The sequence below is a fragment of the Pantherophis guttatus genome, chromosome 3 (genome assembly GCF_059756535.1).
Source record: "Pantherophis guttatus breed Tessera chromosome 3, ASM5975653v1, whole genome shotgun sequence".
NCBI lineage: Eukaryota > Metazoa > Chordata > Lepidosauria > Squamata > Colubridae > Pantherophis > Pantherophis guttatus.
This window is the reverse complement of record NC_142065.1, coordinates 156284791-156309037: the sequence shown is the minus strand read 5'-3', so window position 1 is coordinate 156309037 and position 24247 is coordinate 156284791. Positions and strand designations below refer to the sequence as shown.

The following is a 24247-nucleotide window of genomic DNA, read 5'->3' as shown; positions in this document are numbered from 1 at the left end:
AAAATAAAATAAATAAATAAATAAAATAAATATTTTTACAAATTAAAAAATGCAACATGTTTATAAATAGGAAGTACTTTATCAAATTCATATTTATCATAGCCACTGCAATATTGACTGGGGGTCAAGTTCATTATAGTAAATAACAGCATAACCATTACTAATGCATGTAAGTCTATGCCACAGTTATGATATAAGACTGCTGTTTCCTGATTAAGACTATTTTATGACGCAGAGATATAATGTAGATTATCTCTGCTTTATGTTTACTGACATTAACTTCTGGTATTCTGCGTTTTTCTGGCAATGGAATACATTAATGTGGACATACCTTACGGAATGGACTCTGAGTTTCAGAAAATAAAGAGTTTAGAAAGGTGTCTAATTTCAGCACTGACACTGTATATCCATAAGCTATGCATATTTATCATGGCATATTACAGAATGCAGAAAACAATTGTTTTTCATTTTTTTTCTGAGTATCTCAATGAGGTGATTTATTATAGTTATCCATCTTATGGGTCATCTATCAACTTTTAGTTGCTACAAAATCAAACAAGCATCTGTTTGCTTTGAATCAGTCAGAAAACTTGTCATTTATCACATTCAGTATGATTTTTGTGTTAACTGAATTACAGTATTATGCATAACATTAAAATAAAAATACTATAATTTACTATTATATTGATTGTTTAAATATAAATAAAAACTGTTAGCAAACCATATATAGATTCTATCCCAATAAATAATTATAATTTCTGAAAAATTCTAATTTTGGTCAGGTACTGCTGTTCTTATTAGAACAGAACTATGGTCACGCCATTATATCCAAGTTTTTAACAATATTTATCTCATTTGTCCTCAACTAGCCAGTGGCATGAGCCTTTAATATTCCTGTTTTACAGAAGGAACACTGAGAAACTATGATTACGCACAGCATCTCTTTGAGCATGTTTAGCTATTCCTAGCTCTTATTACTGAATCAAAGGAAAGAAGAGAGGTCAGTCCTCATTCTTTTTATGCCAATTTTGGATATGCTTAGTCATTAGTTGATATTTTCAAAAATTAAAAGTAAGAATATGGGGTATAACTATTTTGAAAATCTAAACAATCCAATTTGTCCTAGAAATATTGTACATAATTTGATATTGAGGACTCTAGACAGCATTTGAAGAGAATTGATCTGCATGTAACTTCAGCACAAAGGGGAAAGTAAGGTTTACATGATTTCTCAATGTCAGAAAAAAATATGTTTGCAAGTTCTATTTAATAGAAAATGGCATTTATCCATGACAGTAATTTTGTAGCCCACAGCCTGCTAAGGAACTACTCTAAGTTATCAAGAAGCTTCATAAAGGGAAGAGAGAAGTTTTTGACTATCGTGTTTGATGATATAATTTAATACTTGTTATGGACTGTATCAGCTACAGCCCACTTTGAAAAAGTGCTGTATAAATTTAAACTCCTGATATTTGAACTTGTAAGAACAAGTATTATAACTAGCTTTATGTTTGTATAAATCAGTCATGTTTTTGATACTAGGTAGATAAGTGTGATTTGTCCTGCTTATTAATACAAAGAAATAATAGTTTTTTTTATTGAAAAAGTTTTTCAAATACAAATTTCCCCCCCTTTTTTCCCCCCTCCTCCCTAACCCCACCTCCCCCTCCCCTCCCCCTGTGACTTCTTCATAATACAACCCAAATTCATAACAGATTATATAATACTTTACCACCCCCTTACTCCATCCCCATATACTGACCCTTTATTTCTAATAAAATTATCATATCCCCCTTATACTATACATTTCAAAATGACATTCTACTATAACATTATATAATAACTCCTAATTTAGCATAATAATAAATCAAATCTTTTATGTATATTAATCTAACATTTCAAAACAACCTTCCGCTATAAAACTATATAATAAGTCCTAATTTAACATTTATTCAGTTCATAGTCTACCCATTTCCTTCACCCTCATCGTTATATCTCTTAACTCAAATCTTTTACATATATTCATATCTAAACATAATATCCCTTTTCTTAAACTAAACAATCAATAAACTAACCTGTCTCCACCCACTTTCCTACAAGACTACCATACTTAATAAATCTTAATATCTTTATTCTTCTGCCCACTCCCCTAAAAAATATTCCTTTATGTAAATAAAATCCTCTTAAAAAGACTTTAGGCTTGTAATCCATATAATATCTTCTGTAATGTCTTTCAGCTGGATTGTAAACTCCATCACCCATGTTAGGGTAACATCACATCCTAATTCCAACAGTATGTTCGGTATCTTCAATTACCATCTGCCCCCATCAATAGCAAATATCTTCATATTAAAAAAACAACAACAACAACCACCCGAGTGACTTTATATTTGTATTCCATATAGTGTCTGTAGAGGTGTCTTTTATCCAAATTATTAATTCCAACCACCGTAATAGGGTAACAACCAGATCTTCTGCGTGCCCCAATCCCATAACTCTCTTGCCTTGTAACTCAGCATAAACGTAGTATATTTATCAAAGAATCCGAAAAAAAAAAGATAGTTCCAATCCATTCAATTTAAGGCCCTTTTCACATCCCAAAAGTACAGCACTGCAGAGGTCTGTCACTCTCCTCAGGATAAAATAAACCAATACTTTGCCAATGATCTTTTCATATATTCAATCATCTCTTAAATAACTGGCATTACACTGTTGTTTAGTTTAAAAGTTTTTGTTTTTGTGAGACCTGCTTCTTTTCTTGACTTTTTGTGGGTTGGATCTCCATCCTGAATTCCTTTCTGTAAATTGTATATCGACTATTTGATTTTCATGCTGATCTATAACTTGATCTTGTTGGTTTTGCTTTTGTGGCTTAAATCTTTCTGGTTCTATAAATTGTATATCAACTGATTGATTTCCATGCTGGTTTATGACTTGATAAGTCGTTACATTAGAATCCGGAACCGCCTCTCTTGTATTAAATAGTCCAGCTGAGACCTCTGAAAGAGAATCCAAAAGCGGCTCATCTGTAGAGACCTCTGTAACTTGTTGTTTCTTCATTACTTCCATCTCCTTCTGCTTTTCTTGAATTTCTATCTCTTGTTGATTTTGCTTTTTAAGGACCTTGTAGTAAAATTCTTCCGCTTTTTCAACAGTATTTAACTGATATCTTTCTCCTTGATATCTCAATATTATACCCACTGGAACATCCCACCTGAATAAAATATTTTGTTTTTTTAGCTCAGTCACCAAGAGTCCAAATTTCTTTCTATCTTTTAACATCTTAGGCGGCAGTTCTTTATATATCCAGATTTTTCTCCCATACAGTTGTGGAGTAGAATTAAAGGATTTTTGCACAATATCATTTCTTATTTCTTTTTCTGTAAAGTAAATCACCACATCTCTGGGCAATTGCCTTTGCTTTGCAATCCAAGAATTTACTCTATAGGCCTTGTCAATTTTACAAGATACCTCCTCAGGATGAACCTTTAAAATCCCAGCCAGAACTTGAGCAGATATTTTTCTTAGATCATCTCTATTATTTTCCTGTAACCCTCTCATTCTGACCGCAAATTCTGTGAGCCTGTATTGCATCATTACAACTTCTCTTTCAATCCCTTGCTTTATATCTTCTGCATTGTAAGTCTCGTGACCAGCTTCCTTTTTAGAAATAATAGTTTTTTTAATAGTTTTCCCTTGTTCCATGCTAGTGTTAGTATCATTTCTATAAAAATGTCCACGCTTCCATTTTGATACATGACAAATAAAAAGCACAAAAAGAAGTAGGACGCAATGAAGTATGATATAAAAGATAAAATATATAAAAAGGCAATACAGTTATTCTGAGTTGCATTGTAGTTGTGTGTGAAATGAAAATATGTATAACAAATTAACATATTTGATATTCATAAATATGTGTGATTACACTCTTCAATGAATTTGTGTTCAATTGGTTGACTGTGTGTCAACACTGAAGATATTATATACTCTATATTACATATAATCCTGTGATGGAGTCAGGTATCCAATAAATTTAATAAATAGATAACAGTATGATTATGAAATTGACCATTATTTTGATCCTATTATTACAAAATGTGTAAATTATTTTTGTAATCTGGGGAAGTTGATATTTACTAATTTTAATTATAGTAAACAAAATTAGTTTTAATCTCTCACTTGCTAATAGATAACATATTCAGTTTTTGTCATTTTTCATGTTTCAAGAGTTTGAAAAGATGGGCAATACACACTTTTGTACACAGGTCATCTCAATTTGCACTAAAATAACAAAGGCTTTTTTATTTTTTATAAGTAATGATCATAAGTGTTAAGTTTATTGACAATAATAGTAATGAAACAACTTACAGGTGAATAATAAATCTTTGTTGCCTAAATGCAATAATAATGCTTGGTCAATTTTTACGGAAGTAGTGTGACTTTCAATACCAGAAACATATTGCCTGTATCTTATATTTTCAGCAGTACCGGCTCAAATTTGATAAACAGGTGTCAGTCTGCACAGCTGTAGAATTTTGTTATATGCTTGCAGAAGTGTGTTTAGTTTTTGATTTTTTTTCCTAACACGGTGAGAAGTGCTTTGTAGAGAGATGCTTCCTTTGTCTTTGGCAGGGGTCCTCAAACTTTATAAACGGGTCCAATTCACCGTCCCTCAGACTGTTGGGGGGCTGGACTGGCTGGGTGGGCATGGCTAGGTCATGTGACTAGGTGGGCGTGACTAGGTGGGCATGGCCAATTTAATAGTCCATTCATTAAACTTTAATTTGTTTTGCTCCTGGGAGTGTTTTGTTTGCACGTTGCTCTTTTGGTTGACTTTTCTTTTTACTAGATCATTTTTTTCAGTTGTTTAGGAGTCTAGTGGTCCACTTCAAAAAACTCAGTTTTGCAGCAATTCTTCTCAGCCCCAAGGAGCTTGAGAAATCTCTCTCTCTTTCTGTCTCTCTGTCTCTGTCTCTCTCTTTCTGTATCTCTCTCTGTCTATCTCTCTCTCTTTCTCTATCTTCTGGAGGTAGGGGAGGTGAAAACAGGCTGTTTTTGCCCGGTTTTTGGCTTCCTGGGGTGTCCGTGCGCCCCGTTTTTCACCTCCCCTGCCTCCAGAACGTCTCTGCAGGCCAAAATTGTTGGCCTTACCTTTCAGTTCCAGCCTGCGGGGCTAGCGAAGATAAGTCCTGTGCTCGGCCGGGGCGTAGGCAGGGCAGCCTCGTGGTCTTGCGTGGGCTGGTTTAATGGCTTCAGCGAGCCGCATGTGGCCCATGGGCTGTAGTTTGAGGACCCATGGTCTATGGCTTTCTATGATGTCAGTGTCAACCGTTTCTATGACATTGTCCTAAAGTCCTGGGATTTCTCAATCTGTTCAAAGTAATTTCATAAGTGTGATAACGAGAGAGATCAGCAACCAAAAATGCAATTGATGTTGATCAGGTTTGGGTATTTACCTAACGGTAATTCTGTAAAAGAAACTTAATGCTCTCCCCTGGCAGATTCTCCCTCCTTTTTTCTTGGTCAGTTCTTGAATTTCATTTTGTTGCATGTAAGAGACAAGATTTTTTTAAAGAGTAAAGACAGAGATGCTGTTTTCACTAATTATTTTATTGTTTCAAACTTGGACAGTTAGTTATATAATAGATCTAGTGCTAAATCTTGAATTTAGTGTAGAGAAACTCGGTGTTCAACTTGGTATTAGGTACTTTTATTTATGTTATCTTTTTAAATAAAATAAAGACCCAATAGGTCTTTCACTGTCACTTTCCTATATTGCTTTTCTGTTCATCAGACTGTATTTCATATGAAATTACTCCTTCTAAATTGATTTCTGTAAAGATAGTTTGCTCGGTTTTCAACCAATATCACTAAAATTGATCAGGCATTGTCCCACTATTTAATTTCTATGCAATGCACAAAAAAATGCTATGATCCCAGGGCAAATTTCTGAATCTTGATCTTTGTAAAAATTGTTTCTCAGAATGTGGAGATAACTTGGTGATTGGATAGAGAAGAAGCAAGATTAATAATTATGATGATGCAAGGATCGGCTATTAGCTACATAATTCATATATAGTTTTAGATAGACATACAAAATAAAGAGACATAGGTTGACAGAAGGGAAAGCATTATCTTGATATGCATAATCTTTGACTGGGCAACCAATGTAGTAAAATGTCTAGTAATTATTTGGGCTCTATTTACTTATCTGGCTTTCAACTCTACTTACATACCTGTAAATTAAATATTACAAAAGTAATTTAAATATTTAATTTGCTGTCTTCCAAACTAAGAATACCTTAATTTTGGGTGGTAGTGGTGGCTTTTACTGTGTTGTGATGGAAATGTCATTGTGGTGCTTCAAGGCATAAAAAAGTATAACTGCCTGGAATCAGTATTCTTTTTCACTTGCAAGGCATATGAAATCTGATATAAGATTACAATTGCCATTATTAGTTGAATCCCTCCTACTGGCTTCTCCATTGATTTGTTGGAAGACAGCAGTGAAGGTTCCAACTGGCATTCATATGACCTTAGAACGCTGCAGCCACTGTAATTGAGAGCTGGTTTCCAAGTACCTGACTTGTGATAACGTGACTGGGGGGATTTGCAATGACCACACTATAAGGAATGGTTGTATGTCCTCTCATTCAACGCTGTTATATCTTCAGATGGTCACTAAATGAATGGTTCTTGAATGAGGGCTACCTGCACTTAGATTATCCTTTTCCAGCTAAAGACAAAGTTTTTGCAGTTTTGCAAATATTGCAATTTTTTTTCTTCAGGAATGCTGTTTTTTTATTTTATTATTATTATTATTATTTAGTATATGGCTTACAGTGTCAGGAAAATCTACACATGCTAGACACGGCTAGTTCATTCTGTTTGGTGCTTGTGTGTCTTATCTTTGGTGCACTGCAGGGGGACAAACTAGCTTTACACCAATTAATTAGCAGCACTTGGGTTGCTGGCTCTTCCAGGCTGCTCTGCTGGTTTTGCCTCACCTCGCATCATGTCTCAATGCCTCGTGTTCAGCAAGATCCTGGGCTGGCTTCCACTTTCTTCACACACGAATGCAGTTAGTTTCCCCCCCCCCCGCCCCACAAAGTGGTACCCATTTATCTACTCACAAGGTTGCATTCTTTGAAACTGCTGGGGTGGGCAGGAGTAGGGATCAAGCGACAGGAGCTTATTTTGTCTCACAGAGCTGGCCTCAAACCACCACCTTACAAACCATTACTGGTTGGTAGTTCCAGAGTCCTTAAGCCAGGGATGAAATGCTCCCGGTTCGGACCAGCTCGGGCGAGTAGGTAGCGATGATGGCCAGTGGTTCGGAGAACTGGTAGCAATGGCAACCTGAGGCTCCGCCCATCCGCCCAGTCATCGTTATTTCCTGCTTTTACTTCCAGAGAACTGGTAGTAAAAAAATGCTTAAAAAGTTAAAAAAAAAAGTTCTGACGATTAGCTGAGTGATGCGTGACCATGGGAACTTTTTTAAACCTTTTAAGTATTTTTTTTTTTATTTGATTTATATGCCACCCTTCTCCGGAGACTCAGGGTGGCTTACAATGCATTAAGCAATAGCCTTCATACTTTTTGTATATTTATACAAAGTCAGCTCATTGCCCCCATAATCTGGGTCCTCATTTTACCTACCTTAGAAAGGATGGAAGGCTGAGTCAACCTTGAGCCTGGTGAGATTTGAACTTGCAGTAATTGCAGGCAGCAGATGTAAGTGGATGTTAATTAGTCTGCTGAGCCACCAGAGCTCCTACCGGTTTCTACCGGTTCCAGAGAAACAAAGCGCTCGGCTGCTCCCCCTTTTCACTCACCCCGAGCTTCCTGCTGTGGATTTTCATGCCTTGCTTCACACGCCCGGGATTGTCATCCTCATCTTCTTCCTCCTCCTCCTCTCCTAGTGGAAAAACGCCAGGAGCGCAAAAAGAAGCGCTTGCTTGTTCCTGACATTTTTCCATTTGTAACAAAGCTTTCGTGAAGGCAAGTCTGGCTTCCTGTGCTGCTCGCTAAAAACCTCACCATTACTGCTGTGCACGCAGTGTGTGTGTGTGTGTGTGTGTGTCTTTTTGCTCCTGGTCTTTCGCAGCGGCCTGTGCCTGCTGTCCCATTCCCAGCCGGCTAAACCAGAGTTGGGGAATTCACCCCTTCAATCCACCCCCACCTTCATTCCTCTTTTCTTTGGAGGCCAACCTGAAGGAGCCTCAACTCATTCAAAAGGTCTTTTAAAGCCTCTGTGTGTGTGTGTGCTGCACTGAATGTCGGTGCGGAGGCAGGGAGGGGGAGGGAAATGACCCCTCCAATCCACCCCCACCTTTATTCAAAGGTCTTTTAAAGCCTCTGTGTGTGTGTGTTTGCTCCTGGTCTTCGCAGCAGCCCATGGCCGACATCCACACACACACAAGCCGCGCGCACAGCGGTAGTGGTGAGATTTTTAGCGCAGGAAGCCAGACTTGCCTTCACAAGGTACGAAAGCTTCATTACAAATGGAAAAATGTCAGGAGCAAGCAAGCGCTTCTTTTTGTGCTCCTGGCATTTTTCCACTTGGAGAGGAGGAGGAAGAAGAAGACGAGGGTGACAATCCCCGGTGTGTGAAGAAAGACATGAAAATCCGCAACAGGAAGCTCGGACTGAGTGAAAAGGGGGAGCAGCCGAGCAATTTGTTTCTCTCTCCCCCCCCGTCATCTCCCAGACTGGGTGGCCAAGGTAGAAGGGCTTGCAATCTTTGGGGCTAGGAGGCGTTGGATCTGGCTTGGCAAGGGGGGTCAGGCTGGTCAGGTGCTGATCATTGGAAACTTTTGTAAAAAACTTTTTAAAGCATTTTTTACTAGCTAAAAATGCTTTTAAAAGTTTTTTAAAAATTGGCCACGCCCATCCAGTCACATGACCACCACCAGGCCACGCCCCCAAGCCACGCCCACAGAACCGGTGGCAAAAAAAAATTAGATTTCACCCCTGCCTTAAGTCTCTGCACCAGTGCGTCCCCACAATGTAAATAAGGCATGAAATAAATGTATTTGCTGTTACCATGAAAATATAGTTCAGAAAGCACCAAATTTCAAGTTTCGTTTCTGTGTATAATGGAGAAACTCAAATAATTATGTAAAATTTAACTTTTAAAATCCTGCTTTCATTTTTCAGGAAGCAAAATAATTTTTACGCATGTTTTACTACCCACCCACCCCCCTCTCTATATATATTCTTTTAAATGAAACAATGTAAAATTCCTATTTAGAAGAATGATAGTTGTTAACGTTGTTACATCTGTGCTATAAACTCTATATTCTAATACTCAGAAAGGAATAACCTTAATTATATATTATTTAACTATAATCATGATTATTACATTGGGCAGGATTCCTGTAGCATAAACGTTTGGAAATCAAAAGCACTTGATTTATACATGATCAACACAAATAAATTACCATACTATTTCTACTTTTATTAAGTTTATTAAGTCAGAGAATATGAGCACTACTCTTCTGAATAGTTGCAGTTAATTGATCTCTGGATACCATTGAAACAATGTGCTAGTGAAAACTCAATTGCTATATACCACTACCTGAAATTCTAGAATATAGGTTCAGTCTTTACAAGTTGATATCTGGACCTAAATTATTTTAGTTAATTAGTAAACTAGTAAAATTGGAACCTATGTCTAGAATTCAAGAATTTAGTGTTACTTTATATCTATATGACAATAGGACTTCCACTAGCAAAATTTAACCTAATTTAAAGTTAAATATTCTTTCTGATTCTTGCTGCATAATTAAACTAAAAGAAACCCAGTCAAAATAATATGCTAGGTCTTTCCTTATTTTTTTTTACTATTCCAAAGTTTTAGTCATAGATTTCTAAAATTTATTTTAAAAGTTGGATATCAGTGTAATAGAATATTAACATGGTTAGTGACCAAAGATACGTTTTCAGATTAATATAAACTAAGGAATTGCTAAATCAAAAACAATTAATAAAAGAAATTTAAATAAAATAAGTCACAGCCTAATGATAATAAGGTGTGGTATAATAAAAGCTTGAAAATATGAACTCTTGAACTAAATTAAGTGCTGAAATGGCTATACATTCATATCTATATCTTAGCATACTAATTTTAACTTGGTGCCTTCTTCACAGGTAAAAATTCCCCAAACCTGTAATCTCTGCAAAGTTCAAAATGAATGTGAAGAATTTCACTTTTTAGCTTCATCTTATTTATCTACCTTAACTAAACATATTAAATAAGAATGGTTAATGATCTACATTTTTAAAATTATTAGGTTTTGTGAACAAATCAGAGCAGAAAATAGGGGAAATTTGTTCTGAGACAAAATTGATAGGAATTAGTTTTAGTACGGGAAACAAAAACAGTTTATGTTTTAGTATGGGAGACAAAATTAAAAGTCAGTATGTGCTTGGATGTAGGATGAGTAAATGAAAAATTAGTGCTTATCGCAATAAATATGTAGCACTACATTTAGGCCATCATGCATTATTTGCTATCAAGATGAGAATTTGCTGCATTGCTCCAAGCAGAACCAATGCAACAAAAGAAATGCAACAAAAGTGAATAAATTGATTTTAAGTGGATTTGTGCCTTGCTAAATAAGATAATTATTTAATCACAACTTCTTTATCTATATAAATAAAAATGTAAATGTCCATTTGTACATAACTGCACATCTCTGAAAGTTTTTCACCGATTGCTTTCAAATTTTGACACAATATTGCATTCGACTATGTTTTTATATACCTATATTATATACATGTCACACCTGTGACAGGTAAAAACATGAAAAACATTGGAAAACATTGACAAACATTGAAAAACATTAAAAAACAGCGCCATCTGTTGGACGTAAAACCAACACGACAGCCTCCCAGCCCTGATTACGCTCAACAGATTTCTGCTCCTTATATTTAGACTCTCCATATTGCTTCCAAGAAACTGCACATTTGAAAGGCAGAGACGCCCGAGGGCCATGTCCTGCCACCAGGATCGGCAGGTAAGCAGCCAGCTCCCTGCTGGGAAGCCCTCGCAGCCGGTGCTTCTAGGGCTGGGCGGGGCCTGCCTGAGCCTGGCTCTGACCTCCCCCGGCCACCCCGCGAACTAGCCTTGACCGTCGCTGCTGCCCATCCCCTCGCCAGCCGCTCTCGGAGCTCCCTCCAAAGAACACCTGACAACGAGGCTGCCTGGGTCCGCTGAGCAGGAACCCTCCGTCCCTCGCCTGGCCCGAATCGTGCCTGGCCCAGCGCTACCACGGGCCCTGAGGTCAGAAAGACCAGCTGCTAACTGGTGCTATGCAAATCCGGTTGGTGAGTGGGAGATGTAGGCAACTGGAGCCTTGGGGTCACCTTTGACCAGCACTGCCTTGCATTCCCAGGTGGGGGCTCTGGCAGTTCATGGAGCCTACATGAAAATTTTGGCCTCTGGCAGAAAAGGGGCTCTGAGGAGGCTTCGGGGGGCGGAAACGGCCAGAAGGGAGGATTGGCAGGGGATTTAATCATTCCCCTGCCCTTAGCAGGCGGGGGGGGGGGAGAACTGCGCAGCAGGGGTCCAGTGGGTTGTGCGTGGCTTCTGGCTTTGCCGCTTTCTTCCTTCGGGCGGGAAGCCCCAAACCAGCCTCGAACCCCCGCCGCACCCCCTCCCTCCCTTCCCTTCCCTGCTATGCGTCTCCCTGTCAAACCCCCAGAGAACATCTGTGTAGGGAGGATGGAGGGGGCCCCCGAGTTTCTGTTGTGGTGCAGAGAGCTGCGAAGGCCTGGCCCGAAAAGGTAAGGGTGAGGCGGCGGATGCAGAAGAGGCCGGGCCAGAGACAGAGATAAACAGAGGGAGAGAGAGAGAGAGAGAGAGAAATACAGAAAGACAGGAGGGGGGGAGAGAAACACAGAGATACAGAGAGGGTGGGAGAGAGAGAGACAGAGAGATACAGAGAGATGGGGAGAGAGAGACATAGAGATACAGAGGGGGAGAGAGACACACAGATACAGAGGGGGAGAGAGAGACATAGATACAGAGAGGGGGAGAGAGAGACAGAGATACAGGGGAGAGAGAGACAGAGATACAGACAAGAGAGAGGGGGAGACAGGGAGGGAGGATTTTGTGGTTCCCATTGTTTTTTAGCAACTGGTTCTCTGCCCTAATCACCAACTGGGTAGGCATGGCTAGGGGGCTGTCATGTGAGTGACGTCGAGTTGGCCACGCCCACCAAATGTTCGTGGAGAGTTTGGAACTTCAGATTCGCTCTTTTAGCCCAGCGGAAGCACCAGACTAGGCCACAGCAACGCGTGGCCGGGTACAGCTAGTATGTAAATAATTCATTGCCTGAATTTTTTGTCTTTCATGATTTAGAGCACCGGAAAGTACTACCTAGCCTCAAAGTTACCTCATGGCTGATCAAATTTACAAATTATCTCAAGGTTCTACCCTTATTTTCCTTACAACGATTAGGATTAAAAATCCAGAAGAAACATTATTGTCTTCATTCTGTAGTTAATAACTCTCGAAGTTCTAAGTGCCAATTCAGATAATATTAATGTGGAGTCAAAATAGATACACTAGATAATTTATTTCTACCACATAATGACACAACTATGAATAGTTTACTAAAGGTTCTTGGAGATGTTCCTGCCTCCTTGAAAACACTGCTGAAACCTTGGCTTTCTATGGAATATGGAAATGGATAGGACATTAAATAATAACCATAATTCTATTTTCGTTTTACTGCATTTCTCCCATAATTGCAACTTTGTGAGGTAGGTGGGGCTGAGAGGGAGTGACTGGACCTAAGTCAGTCAGCTGGCTTTCATGCGTAAAGCAGGACTAGAATTCATAGTCTCCTGGTTTCTACGTCAACCATTAAAAAAACTTTGGCTCCCACTGAGTCTGAGCATATGACTACAATAGCCTTAAATTATTACTAAATATACTGGTATAAAAGTAGTCAGTCTCCTTTCAGAGCAACACAATCCCACCACAATCTAATGATGTATAATTTTTTTAACACTTCATCATTCGTTATTGTGGAAGTAAAACCAGATAATCTAGGGTTATTAAGAAGTGTTGATATGCCCCTTTCATTGCTAGCAGCTTCCTCTGCAGCTATTTTTCTCTCTATCTTTTCCTTCCCCTTTAGCACTTTATTTCTTTATTTTCTATCATACAGACATTTCCCCCATTCAAAACAGGAAAGGAAAGTAGATCTCCGCTATTTTATTTAAAGAAAATCCAAAGCCATATTTGCATGTTCTATATTACCAGTATTCTGAAATAACTATATTTTTATTATTTTATATGGGAAAGAATTGTAGCATATGTACACAGTCACTTCAGCCTCACTTTTTCTGCTCCTGAGGTTGATTGTGATGAACAGTGTCAGACTTCAGTTGTGGGTTGCCCCCAGTTCGCACTGGTTCTATAGAACAGGTAGTAAAACCGGCGGGAGGCTCCGCCCACCAACCCCGACATCATCAAAACGCTTCTGCACTTGCACAGAAGAGCGCGTGGGAATGGTCCTGCTGCAAACCAGTAGTAAAGGTAAGTAGAACCCACCCCTGTCAGACTTAGATTTTCTTGGCTAAGTATCGGTTTCCTTATATTTCTCAGTTTCCATAATTTACAACCCTAAATTGAGATGACCATCCAGCAGTTAGCTAGGTTTAGTTATCCCACACTCCACATGATTTAGCTGGACAGTCTTCTGATTCAGAAGGCGGTTATATCACTCATTAGTGTGGAAATGTCTACTGTCCCTTGTATGCTTTTTTCTCTTTTGCACAGCCAAATTAACTAGTTTAATGGGGAGTTGAGGGCAGCGAAGAGCTACTGACACAGTTTGAGAACAAATGGGAAAAAAATATGGGTTTATGCACTAAAGTTCATTAGGAACTGTATTATGAGATTTTGAATATAATTGTAAATCTCTGAAAATGGTTGAATGCTTTTCATTAAAACATTACAAGCTATGATTCTATTGGAAAGAAAACGAGGAATTTTGTTAATTAGGTCAAAAAGGGCAAATACGATTAGTTTGCACAAATGATTTCTTCTGGAGATATTGGAAGAGTAAACCAGTTTTTTCAGGGTAGTGTAGTGTTTCCCTGAAAATAAGATCTCCCCGGACAATAAGCCAAATCGGGCTTTTGAGCACATGCGCTAAAATAAGCCCTCCCCGAAAATATTTAAACGCATGCGTAGCTGGTCCCCACCATTTCCTCTGGATAGGGTTAGGGAGACAGCTGGAAATTAGGTAAGACGGCAAGAGGAGCCCTGTCTTGCTCCACACGCCCCAAAACAATAAGACCTCCCTGAAATGAAGGCCAAGCGCTTATTTTGGGGTTCAAAAAAATAATAAGACAGGGTCTTATTTTCAGGGAAACACGATATGTATATAGGATTATAGTTCCCATATTTATATGAGTTAAGAAAGTTGAAGTATAGATGTCCATGATCCTAGCCTTTCTCTGTCATTTTTAATCAGTATAGTTACATATTCATAGCTATATAATCTGTTCATATCATTTTTTGTGGAATGGTGACCTCCAAAGGGCTACCAGCCTCATTATTCGAAGTCAAAATGATTGAACTGGTTACAACCAACATTACCCATAACCAATGTACCCATTGAGCACGCTAGCTGGATTTGATGAGAGCTACAGCCTAATACATGGTGGTACTATTTAGTTTCCAAGCATAATTGGAAGATAGTTTCTTAAGCTTGATTAGTAATTGAATTAGCAGAGTTTAATTTAAGATAGTGCTTAGTTCTGCAACAGTGGCAGTAATGCTGAAAGAAGAAAACATTTTAGAATAGATCTTTTACAAGCCTGGCTCCATTCTCACAGATGGGCAAGTTTGATCCAAGCTTATAAGTTTTATAACATTTTTTTTAAATTTGTGAATAACTTGCCGTTTTCATCTTAAGTATATGTGAGTATATACTAATCTTCCAGTAATGGGGAAATTTTCTGAAACAAGGGAATTATCATAGGAGTGAGCAGTTTCTTTCTGCAAAGACATGGACAGTTCATACCTCGGAGGAGGGGAAGAATATTTCTCTAACATTAGTAAAGCTATGTTTAGAAACACACCCATATGTGCCACATACACCATAGCACAATACAGAATGTCTTAAGATTTTTAACTTACTAAGAACAAGCCATAATGCTAGTGCTTGATGTTCTGATAATCATTTTGGCCTAACAGGAGGGGCTAACCCAGTTTCTCTTAACGTGCCATTTGAAAATTCCCTGTGCTACCTGGGAGTAATTCCAATATCTCTAGGAAATACCAAGTTGGAGAAGTCTGACATAAGAAAATAGTAGAAGCTTTCTTCCCATCCATGACATGCGGTGGTGGTGGGGAAAGATTTTTACTTATTTCTTCCAAATAAACTCAACAGATGAAAAACAAACAATGATTTCTTCCTCTGGCTTGTTAGGAGAGGTATCTCAGTATACCTCTATATCAGTATTCACATCTTCAGCAACCAAATTTGCATCAAAATAGTGGCATGTATATAGTGACAGCATGATGCAAATTCCTTGTATAATTATTCGTTTGATGCAAATAATTGAGTCAGATTTTTGTGGTATGGAATCATGACATTTCTTTTTGTCCCACAGGCACTTGTGTGTTTCAGGCTTGTATGACATGGAAAACAAGCCACTGACAGAATTAACTGAGCAGCATATAATAATGGGTGTGAAAAGGACATAGATGCTAGGCTATTTCATTTATTGATTCGCAGTATCAAAGAAGACTTTTTCACTCAGCTCCGATAGGTAATAATAGTGTATATGTGTTTGTTGCTCACAAATCAAATATGAGACCATATGTATAGGACAGAAATAAATTTTAGTCTAGCTGCAAGTATTACCAGCTATATGTCTTGGATTCCATTGTGAACTCTGCCTCATTCACAGTCCTTATTAACTCTCCTTGACTGGAATGACCATGTGTGAAATGAAGATAATAGCATGAAATATCAGTGCAGCAAGCATGAGAAAGTACATTTTTGCATATGGTACATATCCAGGCTTCGAGAGTTACATTCTGGCTTCTAGTTGCTCTACAAAACCAGAGTGCCCTTATGCCGGCTATTGCTCTCTAGATGTGTGGGACTATATTTCTCAGTCATCATAGTCAAAGACCCACTCATCCGGCTGGCAACAGATTTCAGAAAGACTTAACTGGAGCAAGACTGATTTTTCTGTGCAACTAGATTTGATAATACTGTATGTAAGGAATTTTATTTCCTCAAGTGGATACGAGACAGTTACCAGCACAAGTTAAATGTGTCAGTTCCCTGATTTGGGATTTTGCAGTACCATATGTTAAAAGATGCCTAGTTTGCTGATCTTGTGCTTTTTAATTGCTGCTTTGTGTTATATACTTTTTAAATAATTATAAGTTTTAACTGAAATTGGCATAATGAACTTTGATTGCTTTAAAAATATATACTAATGCATAAAATGTAGAACAATTACATTTTCGCAGAAGTGACAAAATACATTAGAAAGGAAACATGGTATATTGGCAAAAATACAGGAATATTTGACCCAAGGCTCCCTCCCTTAAAAATGGGAAGCATATTGAAATGCGGAAAATAATTTATTAAAAATTAAAAATGTAATACAAGAAAGAACTGTGAAAACGCAAGAAATTCTAAGAGAATCCTATTACTGAACTGTATTTTTCCCACTGCAGGCTTCCCGCCCTCCCCCTCTTAATAGTGGTTTATCATTTGCACTAATATATATTATTACAATATAGATATGTAAACATGGCATGGAGAACTATACCCTAGGATAGTTCAGATATTATTTTCTCAATTTAGAAAATGGAAAAACAACACTGGTCCAATTTTCAGGCTGAAGATAGAATTTCATTAACTTTCCTATCCCTCCCACTCCCCACCCCCATTACTATCTTCAGTGGTGGATGTAACCCTGATAGCCTTGCTGATTGGAACAAAAACTTGGTAATAAGGTCAAAAAATTTATGGAAGTGAAATTAAGATTAACCACCATAGGGGTCAGGCAGGTTGGGTGCTCAGATGTGAGGGAGACTAATCTGTTTAGGAAAAAAAAATCCAGAAAACTGCTCAGAAAATATTCATGGATATATCTTATTCAGTTACTTCAGAAAGAATAAATGGTCCTTTAGGCTTTTGTTTGTTTATTTGGTGCCTTCGAGTCAGTTTTGACTGCTGAGAACTGCCTGCTAGTCCCTGCAGTTTTGTTGGCAAAATTTCAAAATAGCTATTGCTATTGCCTCCTTCCTAGGTTGGGGAGAATAACTGGCCCAAAGTCACCAGTGGCTTAGTATTATTAAGGCACTACTAAGAAGTTATAATCTCCTAGTTTCTAGCCTGATGCCTTATCTACTATAACAATCTGACTTTCTAGGCAAAAATTAGCAAGCAAAAATACGGATATGTTGGGCTTGTAATGTGAATGGACAATAGATTTAAGGAAAAATGCTTGGCAAGATTGAACTAATAGGAGAACATAATAGGTTAGATGACTGGAAAGGATCAGAGATAATTTTGAAGTGATCCTAGAAGAGTTGCATATTGTTTGCTCACACAGGCTGAGATGGGAGGCTTTTGTCTATAGTACTGTTTCTGAATTTGGCTACTTTAAGATGTGGACTCTCAGAATTGCTGGCTGGGGTATTCTGGGGGTTGCCAATATTCAGAAACACTGGTATATACATTCACGCTTTCATGCTTTTTTCCTTTCCTCTTCAGTTGCAAGCTTGCTTGGCAATACATTACAAATAACCATAATGCTGCCTGCAAATATAAAATGGAATACTGTTGCAGCAATGTCCAGGCAGATTAGCAAGTTGTAAGGCAGCACAGATCAGAGATGGCAAACCTTTTGGGATCAATGTCTCAAAATTTTGGAAAATGCCCAACTTGACTCAGTTGATGTGTCACTCTCGCTGAACAAAAGATAAAAAATTCTCCATTTCCTACCCTACCATCTAGGCCACTTTAAACAGTGGCATTTGGTGGCAGCATTGAGGTTGGGCCTGAAGTAGAGGCCTGGGCCTTGACTTTAGTCCTAGAGCCATTGCTGCCACTCAAAAAGGCTGTCTTGTTTTGTTCCCCAAGGGGCAAGAGCATTCCACGGGATCTTCCGGGCACTGCTTGCCTTCAGGTAGCATTTTCTTTATGTTGACAGACCCCTGCAAATCTACTGAGGCTGCTCTGGGTTGCACAAGGCCTTCACGCTTTAAGCAGTTTTGGAGAATGCTCTTTTGTAGCCTTTGTAGCCACAACATGCTTCATTTTCATGTGGTTTTGAGATGCTCTGGAAGCCACATGAGAGTATGGCCCCCTTGCATGACATCCGGAAATTGTGCTAGAGAACACTTCATTCTCCTGTGGCCTCTACAGCCTCTGAAAATTGCACAAAGACAAGGCATACTTTTGAAAATATTTGTTGTCGGATGTTGGTGAAATCAGGTGTGCTATTTTTGACATGTGTGGCAAAGGTTTGACATAGCTGGCGTGGGCAGGTTATGACAGGGCACTGAGTCTAGGCAAATGAACTGGTTTATTGGCTATTAATGTTGGGACTGATACTTATTTCAAGTGAATAACTTAATTTATATGTTTACCACAATAATTCCTGTAAAATGTTTTTATATTAAAATTTCACTATATCATCAGTATTATTATAAACCTCCAAATAATAAAATACTTTGCTTTGATTTACCTATTTGCAACCTTCGTCTGTACTTCATAATATAACATTTCTTTGGCAGCATAAAATGAACTAACATAAAAACAATTTAAATACAAAATAATATATTGAATTCATCAGTAATGTATTATTATAAATGTCCAAATAATAAAAATACGTGCTTTGATTTACTTATTTGCAACCTCGGTCTGGTACCTCATAACATAACATTCTTTTGACAGCATGAAATGAACAAACATAAAAACAATTTAAATACAAAACAATATATTGAATCATAAATTGAAAAGCATCATTAAAATATAACAACAAAGTAAAACATGTAGCATCCCAAAGTTAAACATGCAGCTTTCACACTTGAGAGACCAATCTGTATTGGTTGAATGGAGAAGTCTTCACAAGATGCCAGAAAATAAGATTCTTTTATAGAAGATAGCAGGTGTACCAAACAGTAAGCTATTCCATAATGGGAGTTCATGAATGAAAATACCTCTTTTCATTTTAAACAATTTGTTAGACATATGTGTTAAGAGTTCTCAAGTTGCCTTGAGATTTATGACGGATAAAATTATTCTCATTTTGAATACTATTGTATTGTTTAAAAATAGGGAAGTATTTAATTGACAGAACAAACTGATTTGCTATTACAAAAATAGGTATAGTATAATCACTTGGAATTCTAACAACAAAACCACCCACCCCAATACATGATTTTAATACATGATTATGTATTTAATAAATACAGGCATGTTGCTTCTGAAAGTTGCTTCTTAGACATGGAGCTTTGTCAATATTTTTTGCAAGCATAAAAAAAATAACCCTTCAAAAATAAGTTTATTCAGAAATGTGGTAGCAGCAAGATTTATTTCAAGTTTGGGATTGTGGTAGATTGGTAGACTGTATGCTTTCTTAGTCACCCTTACATTGTAAAATCAACTGTCAACACATTTGAGATGCCGGAAGGCATATATCCAGTTTTCTTTCAATGTACATAATACCAAACATGCTTTTGTTTAAATAGAAACATTGCCAGATATTAGATACAAGCTTTAATTTAATTAGTTTCTGAAAGCTATTGGAAGGTATATTTGTATATTTTAAATATAGGACCATATACAATATTGAAATAATAATATGTTTTCCGAGTAGTCTCTAGTACAAATAATATATGACAACAAAATGTTGGGGTTGATTAGTAATGTGTGATAACTTTAAACAAAAATAAAAATATAAAGACATCATAAGCAAATTATAGTACTTCATTTGTGTCAAAAATGTAGTCAAAGACAAAATGAATGAATATATTTGTAACAATAAAAATATAATTAAGATTGTAATTATAATTGAGCTGAAGTGATGGGGTTGAATTTCATGAACATTTTCACACCTCTCAAAAATGCTGCCCCTAAGTGAAGCTTTTTTAAAAAGAGAGAGAGAGAGAGAGGAGAAAATGTATCCTTATTATCTTAGCAAGTGGACCAGCATTCCCTGGTTTTTAGATTGTGCAGTAAGACAAAATGGCAAAATGGGGTAACAAAATAGGAACTTCTGGGTCCAAATAAAAATTCTAATGTAAATGGAGATTTTGATTGGGGGGGAGGATTATATTGCAGTTATACTTGAATTGAACCTGGCTTAATACAAAATGCTCAAATTACAAATCTGTAAATTCACTGTATATCTTACATCTATTAATATATATCATTTATAATCATTTTTATATGTGTGCATGTGAACGATATGTAGAAACAATTGAAAACGCAACAGAATAAACTAAACTTTGCAATGTATATAAGCAAGGGCTCTTCATCAGGATAATAATATGTTGACAAAATCATCATCAGTCAATTTCAAAAGTCAGCTTTACTTGGAACAGTTTATATCTTGCAAGATACCTTTTAACAATATCAAGGAACAACATCTGTCTATATCAGGTCCTTGGAAAGGTCTCAGTAGGTGGATAAAATGCCAAATCCAGTCTAAATTTAGCTGACAGTGTGACCAACAATAATAATAATTTTGTTTGCTGTCCAAGTTTTAATGACTCTGGGCAGCATCTATCGTCTTTGATAGATAGTTGATTTTAAACATAAAATGGAATTCTGTAATGAAAAAGGGGAACAAAACATATTCTCCATAAAGGAGGGAACAGCAGTTAGGAATGGGTTAACTCTGTCTGTTAGCTGCTAGGACTGAGTCTGCAAAATGTTTAGCCACGACTCTTCCTCCTGCTTCCAGCTTTTAGACTCAGTCTTGCTGGACAGACGTGTTTTTGGCAAGCTGATCCATTTCTGACTGTTTTCCAACACCGTTTTGGACGAACTCTTAAAGATCTGCAGGGACAGTTCCCAGTTGGCTGGTTGAGCTTCCCTGTTTATTCCAGAGTGAAGGGCGATTCAGCCTGAGCCTGCTGAAGGCCGTGTGAGATCTGCCAGCCGGCAGTCTCAGGGCAGCGCTCATGGGTGTAGCCCCGAACTGCTGACCCATCAGAGATCTGAGGATTCGGCCTCATTGTGCCTCAGGAAGGCAGCGCCCACAAGCCTGGCTCCGTAGCACTTGCCTGGAGGATGCGGATTGGCGCCATTTTGAAGCGCCAACTGAAGGCAGCGCCCACAAGCCTGGCTCCGTAGCACTTGCCTGGAGGATGTGGATCGGCGCCATTTTGAAGCGCCAACTGAAGGCAGCGCCCACAAGCCTGGCTCTGTAGCGCTTGCATTGAGGGAGCGGTAGAGGAGATCGGCGCCAATTTGAAGAGCCGGTAAGACCGCTCCGACGGAGAGACTCCTGCAGAGCAGCTGATCCCTGGTAATTGAAGGCAGGGCCAGTATTCACGAGCATAGCTCTGCGATGCTGGGCCCCAGAGGCTGCAGGACAGTTTTGCCGCAGGAAGAAATAGCAGCACGGGGGGAGGGCTCAAGCCGCAAGCTCCTTCACTCCCCCCATCCCTCCGATTTTGCCACTGCAGGCCTCAAACGAGGGCAGATTTCGTTGCTGTTGGCTCTCAGAGCTAGGCGCATTAACAGCCTGAGGGACTAGCCTCATTTTTACTAATATCCCAGGGCCTAGACTCCCATTCGAGGATTCTAAGATGGCCACCGCATTTCCTAGACATGCCCTTCTTGATCAGGGCAGTGACCACGAGGCAGGGCCGTCGGGCTCCAGGCCTGCAAAGCAGGGCAAGACTCACTCCTGAGCATGAAAAGAATCAGAGAAGCCCTCCAAGGCTTCCGAAAATGGGTCAAATAGAGGCATAAGGCCATAGAACAAGCCTTCCAGAAGGCCCAAAAGGCTGCCAAGAAACAAAGGAGCCTAAACCCATCCCTGTTCCAGGAGTTGATAGACCGGTTTGGCCTCCCGACAGTCAATCTCTTTGCCACCCGAGACAACCGCCAAATCCCTCACTTCTTTGCCAGGTTTCTGACGCCGGGAGCAGAGGCAGTGGATGCTCTGCGCAACACATGGTCATCAGGACTCCTTTATGCCTTTCCCCCCTCCCATTGATTCCCAGAGTCATCTGGAAACTTCTGGAGGAGGAGGAGGAGCTTCTGCTTCTGGCCCCCCATTGGCCCAGACAGCCTTGGTTCACAGACCTGGTGACCTTGTCAGTGAATCGACCCTGGAGGATCCCTCAGGACAGAATCTCCCTCAGCCAGGGGGTGTTGATCCACTTGGACCGCAAGTGGTTCCAACTAACCGCCTGGCGCTTAAGCGGGCCTCCTTAGAGGGGACAATTTTTCCTCCAGGGTCATCAGAACTATCCAGGCTTCCCGCAGGGATTCCACTAACCATATCTATAATGCCACATGGAGGGCCTTTTGCACCTGGTGCAAGAAACGTGGCCTGGTTCCCACGGACATCTCTGTAGCTCATGTCTTGGACTTCTTACAAGACTGGCTAGATGATGGGCTTGCCCCTAATACTCTTCGGAGACAATTAGCAGCCCTGTCCTCCATTTTGACTTGTGGAGCCTGGGATTCCCTTTCTCAGCACCTGGTGGTGCGCCAGTTCCTTAGACGGGCCACTAATCTTAGATCTCCAGTGGTGCACCACTTTCCACGTGGAACTTGAAAAAGGTCTTAACTGCCCTTACCCGGAACCTTTTCAAGCCTCTACAGGAGGTCAGTCTACTCTACCTGTCTTATAAGGTGGCGTTCCTGGTGGCTATCACCTCTGCCAGATGAATATCTGAGCTGGCAGCTCTGTCGATCAGGGAGGACCTCTGCGTCTTCCACGCTGACAGAGTGGTTTTACACCTGAACCCAACGTTCCTGCCAAAGATCAACACGTGATTCCACAAGGCTTAAGAACTGGTCTTACCCAACTTTTGTCCTGAGCCGGCCAACAGTTTGGAACGTTCTTGGCATACATTGGATGTCCAGAGGGCTCTTTGTACCTATGTTAAACGGACCTCCTTCCTCAGGAGTACGGAAGCTCTTTTCGTCTCCTTCCAACTAGCAATGCTCGGTTGCAAGGTCACGTCATTGACCTTGGGGAGATGGCTTAGGGCTTCTATTGCCAAGGAATATGAGGTCCAGGCCTTACTGGTCCTGAGACACATCACCGCCCATTCTACCAGGAGCTCAGCAACTTTGGCTGCATGGGCCACTCAAGCATCTCTGGAGGACTCTGCTGGGTGGCTACCTGGTTGTCCCCTCCGCCATTTATATGCCACTATAAGCTGGACTCGTACGCTTCGGCTGAGGCAGCTTTTGGCAGGCGGGTGCTCCAAAGAGTCCATTCAGAGCGGGGGACATAGGACCGTACTACTCCCTCCCAATAGGACAGCCAGCTTTGGTATGTCCCATTCCTGACTGCTGTTCCCTCCTTTAGGGAGAAGGGGCGTTGGTCTTACCTGACACACCCTTTCTTGGGATGGAGGGAACAGCAGTCAGCCCCACCCGGTTTTTCCGTCTGGTCTTGGGGTCCGGGAGGGTTCTGCACTTCTTTTTGTTTTTCACAGCTCCACATGTCAGTCCGCGTTGACACCTTCATCAAAAAGCTGGGAAGCAGGAGGAAAAGGCATGGCTTAACAGTTTGCAGACTCAGTCCTAGCAGCTAACAGACAGAGTTAACCCATTGCTGACTGCTGCTCCCTCCATCCCAAGAAAGGGCATGTCAGGTAAGACCAATTCCCCCTTTATGTGAATTGTTCTATTTATTAAATATTTGCTCTTCATCTAGAATAAAAATGTAGATATTGATAGGATAGTATCTTTCTTAGGAGTTAGGCCAACCAACACAAAATATTTATTAAACTTTAGAGGTTTCATCTAGGTTAAGGGGTACTGGGTACAGGTAGTCCTTGATTTATGATCATAATTCAGCCCAAGATTTCTGCTGCTAAGCTAGACAGTTGTTAAATGAGTTTTGGCCCATTTTGTGACCTTTCTACTGTTGTTAAGTGAATCACTACAGTTGTTATGTTAGTCAAATAGTTGCTAAGTAAATCTGGCTTTTCCATTGATTTTGCTTCTCAGAAAGTCACAAAGGGTAATCACATAATCTCGGCACACCGCAA

At 39.4% G+C, this 24247-nt stretch overlaps 1 protein-coding gene across 3 annotated transcripts in view; it reads left to right on the top strand.

The window, feature by feature from the left end:
- TSHZ1 (teashirt zinc finger homeobox 1) overlaps positions 1 to 24247 on the top strand; it is an 85425-nt gene that overhangs the window by 23565 nt on the left and 37613 nt on the right. The window contains exon 1 of one of the 3 annotated variants that reach the window (XM_034429338.3): positions 15625 to 15798. The exons of the other annotated variants lie outside the window; for them this stretch is intronic. The gene's annotated coding sequence lies outside the window, so the exon portion shown is untranslated. Of the gene's footprint in view, positions 1 to 15624; positions 15799 to 24247 lie in introns of those variants that run through there. 3 annotated transcript variants of the gene reach the window in all.